The following is a 6000-nucleotide window of genomic DNA, read 5'->3' on the forward strand; positions in this document are numbered from 1 at the left end:
ATTGAGTTGATGCTTTCATTGATTATGTTAAACAAAAGGCACAGGAGACCATTGTTTGGGCAGAGCATGTGGCATCCTCAGGAGTGACCCATTTGGTTTGGGCCTGGTCCAGAGGAGTCACTCATGAGAGTGCCACACATGAAACCGGCCAATCTAAGCACAGGAACCCTGTGGGAACCAGTTTTCCCTGAAAACAGGGGATGGAGTTAGCCAATCAGCGGTGTCCCTTGTCCTTTCCTTTGTCACATCTTTCACCCACACTCTCTCATGTCCAGGGGTGGCTCTCCTTCTGCTTTCTGAATTTTCATTCTTTATATGTATTTTTTTCTCTGTTTTTTTTTTTAATTTGAAAATATTCCTCATCCCAAGATTCTGAGTTCTCATGAGGATGAAACACTTTCATTTCTTTCCCATTTTGTTAGCACCTTGGAGGTTTTCATCTTTGAAGTTCTATTGTTAGTGCAATATTTAACAATTTTTTTTGTTTAAAGTCTTCCCCTCTGTTCTTTATTTTCTATTCCTCTTTATTTCCTCACTTTCTTTTGTATAGAAGTATTATTAATTAGATGTTAGATTAATATCTGGAATGTCCTTGACATTTTCTTAAGTTCTTCCTCTCATTTTGTCCTACTCTTTTAGAATTATCTCATTATTATCATTTAAATATGCTATTGATTTTTAAACTTTATCATCAGGTGTTTAATGTTTAAGATTTCTCTTCCCCTGAATGCAAACTTGTGTAATACCCTGTTCTTATTTTATGAATGTTAATATGCATTTGGTCCTTTTGAAGATAGTAATTAGAGTTTTGAGGCTATCTTTGCCTTTCTACATTTTCTGTTTTCTCTCAGTTCCTTTATTGTGTATTCTTGTTTACACATGTCTCCGTCTTTCTGGTTAGTGGCTTTCCTTAATTGTCTATTAGTAATTATTTGTATTCAAGTTTAGGTGCTACATATTTTATTGTAGGGATGCCTTTTTTTTAACATCAGTGATCAGAATAAGCCAATGTTTAATACCTGTACTTGTTAATATCTGAGCATCATGCTTATTAGGTCTATCTTTTCCTCCAGAGTAGAGTTTAAACCTGTTATCAGCAGTTTACCATTCCTTGGACTATAGGTGAACTTTCTATTATAGAGAAACACGAGACTACGGTGCCCCTCACAAGATAAACAACTTCCCTAGGAATGAACCATAAAGTGTATTAACTTTCAATCAAGTATTTTCTTTCTTATCGCATCCTCAGATCCCACGGTGTGAAAAGGCTGGCTTCTGCATTTCCCTGGGAAGTTTCTGGCAACACGGAGGCATGCCTTGGGCTTAACTTCCTGTCACTTACTAAGTTATTTGTTTCCAGTGCCCCAAACTTTGCAGTGATTTTTTTCTCCTTTTTTTTTTTTTGTCCTTGTAGGTATACTACTCTTCTTTAAAGCCCTTTATTCTATTTTTAGCAGAGTTTTTAATACTTGACAGAGTATTCTTGTGCTACCTATCTTTGTAACCAGTAGAGATAATAGAAAACAACAAAGTGCAGAATAGATTCTGCTCTGGCCTCCTTTCCGGTAAAATCAGACAAGGGCGAATAGAGAAATTGAGACCTAAGGAAAATATATTCATTTCTGTGTGACACACATATTGCATTTTTGACCCTAAACATTCTCCTTCTCATATTGGAGTGCCTATGTAATTTTGTTGCAAACTATATAAACAGGACAGAATGGAAAATATGCTGATGTGAACAGAGTGGGAAGACAGAGACTCATTCTCACCAGCTGAATCCAGCAGCGAGGCTGGTCTGCTGCTGTGTGATGAACCAGGCCAAGGACAACGAGGACGAGGGGCCACACAGGGTCAGGAGAAAAGCCTCAGGGGTGTTTCCAATTGGAAATGCTGCTTCTGTCACAGTGTGGAGGTCACAGTAGGAAGGCAGGGCATCTAAGGAGGCCCACGATGACCAGGAGGCTGCAGCTCTGATAACACTGGGATGTGGAATCAAGGTCTGGACAGGACAAAAGTGAGGTACATATCAGATCCGTAATTAAGAATCTGCAGGGAGACAAGCTGCTGACTTCAGCATGGGCTAGACACAAATGCTCGCAGCACAGTTCTCTGAAAATCTGAAACAAGGGAAGGACTCTCATTCTGAATGGGAATGCAAAGACAAAGTACCTTACAACTAATAAACTTGGGTTCTTGCAGATTGCACCAAAGGAATCATGGCAATTAGTTCAGGGGTTCAGTCACTATGAATCTGACTTATTCCACTTAAGAAAGATAACAAGGCTGTGCCTGGTGACTAGCGGAGCATGTGTGCTCATTTAGGGACGAAGGGAAAAGTCTAATCTGACCCTAAACCATCAAGCTATAGTGCTTAAGAATAGGGTTGATGCCAGGTTTCAGGAGGCTGCGTTCATGGACTGGAATTATGGAAATTAGTGGTAGAAATTATGAGGGTTAGAGTCAAGGAAATTGTCTACTTTCCCTATACCTGGAAATGCCCTTCACTGTTACCTGTGCCTTTACTTATCATGTTTCACTTCAGTCATTATTATGTACAGCTCCAGGAGGATTGTATCATTTTATAAGATGTAGGGTGGAAGTGCCTCTGGATCAGAAAGAAGTGCCCCAAGCTGGCACAGTCTCAATCCTTAGACTGCAAAAGTAATTTTCAAAGCAACTAGAATTTTTATAAGACACAAACAAACGTCCACCTCTTCGAGAAGAATGAAATAGGCTCAACACGTTTTTTTTTTCCTATTTTCTATATATCAAACAGACCACCCAATCTGTTTGTCTCTTTAAAACTTTTTCTTAATGATGAGGGAGCCTTCATCTACATTTCTCTAGCTGATTTTTTTTAGTAAGATCCCCATCATCTTCCTTCTGTGTTACTTCAAATGACTTCTGTCTCAGTTCAGCTTTTCTAATTCATGAGCGCCATGTATCTGAAAGCTAAATATAGCTCTGATGCTCTTCCAAGGCTGAAGATACTCTAGTGGCTTACCACACAATGAATCTACCCTCCACAGCATGTCACATGGAATATCTCCTAATCTGCTTCATATCTGCCTTTCTTAACTTTCCCAACCGATACTAGTCCTACAATGTCTTTAAAGTCCATGAAGAGCCATTGCTCGTGAGAACCCTCAAGGCTTTGCCTCTTCTCACTCCTCAGTTCTCCACCTTTGCCACCATTTTTCTATCCCTGGGATCAGCAGGCAACGTCCTCTACAGGGAGGCATCTGGTATGAGTTGGGAGAATGGGGAGGATGGAAGGCTGGGAAGCCCAGCTGCTCCTGTACCACCTAGTGAGCAGCATGTTGGATAACTGTACTTGATGAATTTTTCTTTCTTTCATTTTTTATGTTAATTAGGTTTGTTTGATTTTGTTGCCAGGAATCTCTTAGCAAGGTAAAAATGATCCCAAACACTGCGGCATGCCTTTTAAACAGGTCACCCTTTCAACAAAAGAATTCCTTGAGTGTTTTGGTTAGGTTCTTCCACTTAGGACTCTAAACTTTGTATTGTGCATAAGTAAAATAAGCTGGGTTTTCTTTCTTTCTTTTTCTTTTTTTTTTTTTTTTTTTGGCTAAAATATTGCATCTGCCAGATCTAGAAGAGACTTGTCTCCCAGCATCTAAATTCCCTGTGTCACAGCCAAGATAGATGAGATGTGAGTTTGGGTGAAATAAAAAGTTTACTGCAATAGATAAACCCAAAGTAAAGACAGTGACATAAAAGTGTATTGAGTTACTCAGTAATTTCTGGGGAAAGTTAAGGATAGTGTTGAAGTGGAGGTATCGGAGATGCACTGGCAGATTATTATGCAAAGAACAACATTTAGATTGCTGTTAAGATGTGTGTAATATACTCTTTATTTCATGCCATCTATAAAGGATGAAGCTCAGGAAGGAGATGCTTGTCAATGGCCTCATCTATAGGCAAATTTTTAGGATCAATTTCATTGAGCACGTGAAAGGTCATAACTGAGTCCTGAAAAGAGTAGAAACACAATAGTCCATGAATCACAACTGTGATGGGAAAGGGAAGGTGCTTTAAGAGCTGGGCCACTTCTTCAGTTAGATCAAGAAAGATCTGGGCTGGTCTTTGTAGTCCCCAATGACATCTGAGGTCCCCAGGGGACTGGTCATTTCCTGTCTGTCCTGTTGAAATGCGCAGTACTCAGCTCCTTAGGCTCTGAAATGCCCTCATCAGATGGGTGTTCCAGAGAGCACGGGGCAGTGCAGACAGAGCAAGTCCACCTGGAGCACTTTTATTTGTGGGAAGCCTCTTCATTGACATTTGTCACTGCTCTCTGGGACAGTGTTAAAGACAAATATTTTAAAACTGAATTTTAATGATGTTCACTAAAGTTCTTACCATACAACCACACACATCTTTTTGTTGCCTTGAAAAACATTTATCCTGGAAGAATTTGAATAACTCTATAGTTTGTGCATTAGAACTGACAATAAATAAGTAAAAATAGGAATGGCAAGGTGACCAAGGGACCACCCTTGCATGTTCTGCATACCAGTGTTCCAGTTTCTGCTGTGCAGTGTACTCCATCTGAGGAACATTAGATGATGTGAACCTTTATACCCAGAGGTGTGATGGAAAATTTATATTGTATGTGCAATAGAACTTCAATCCAGTTAACTAAATGGAGCTGATAGCTGGAGGTCAGAAATCCCTCAGGAAGGAACTGAAGGTTGATAAACAGACTTTGCAGAAAGCACAACCTGAGCATCTCCAGGAGAGTCCTGAAAACTCTCAGTGAGCTCCTGAAGGAGAGACTGAGGGCCTGCTGAGGTCAAAGGCTGCACCTGGCATATTGGGTCCCAAGGAAGGATCTGAGGAAGGAGTTTTGATAAGCCATTGTTCCTCTGTAAAGTACAGATTTGTTTTCTCCCCAAGCCAGACGTCAGGCAGGCAGAGAGAATAGAAGCTGGAAAGGAAAAAGAAAATTAAACAAGTCATTAGATAATATTAACTACTTCAAATGGTCAAAGAGTTATTTAGGAAGATCACATAACATTTTGCATGTGCATTGACATAGAACATTATACTTTCAGTCACTTTGAACTGGCCAATAGGCTAAATAGATGGGAGGAATAGGAGATTATTTCTACCACACCCTAAGTTGATCCCTTCTCTTGGATTAGGTGTGATCAACAGGTAGTGGCTGCTTTTGGTGCCCTGTCCTGACCAACTGGCTAAACTAGCACTTCATCCTCCCAGTTGTCACCAGAGAGAGCGCTGCTAACTACCCCTTTTCTCCAGAGGTGTCACCCAGGGGGTGACGGCATCCAGCTGCCTCTGGGGTGACTTTCAGGCAAGGGGGCATGGACTGATATGGGGTTTAGCATAGCGCTCCTTTTATTGCAGATGGGGACAATGCTGCAGCGCAACTCATCCTGGAGAACTCTGTGAACAGGCCCACCTTGACTCCCTCCATAAATCTCAGGCTTGCAATCTCAAATCCCTGTCTTAGGATCTGCTGTCTAGAAATCTTAAGCCACAGTTACCTCATAGTTTATTGATAGAGAGACAGAGAGATGGCAGAAAGACATTGAATTGAGGATACATTTATTCCCAACTCTTCCTATTTTTCCTTTGGAAATAGCTTTAATTAAACAAGCAAACAAACAATGAAACAAAGCCCTGCTCAGTTGGAAAAACTTGTAATGAGACATGAAGGAACAATTAGACATATGTTACCACAGTCCTGGGATTTTTTAGAAGATAGTCTGGATATATGTGAAAGGAGAACAGGACTAGACCTGGGAATAGACCCTGCAGCCGGACAGCCTTGAGCAGGTAGCAGAACACGGGAGATTCCCACTGTCACCATCTCAGCAAGAAAGCAGTGGAGCACAACTCAGAGAGGAGTCAGGAAAGAGTCCCCAGGAGCACCGAGCATCTAATGAGATGCATCTTGCTCAAAGCACAGGCAGCCATTAGAGGTGCTGCTGAAGACGTGGGCAACCACGTGAG

This window comes from Callospermophilus lateralis, chromosome 12 (genome assembly GCF_048772815.1).
Source record: "Callospermophilus lateralis isolate mCalLat2 chromosome 12, mCalLat2.hap1, whole genome shotgun sequence".
NCBI classification, from domain to species: domain Eukaryota; kingdom Metazoa; phylum Chordata; class Mammalia; order Rodentia; family Sciuridae; genus Callospermophilus; species Callospermophilus lateralis.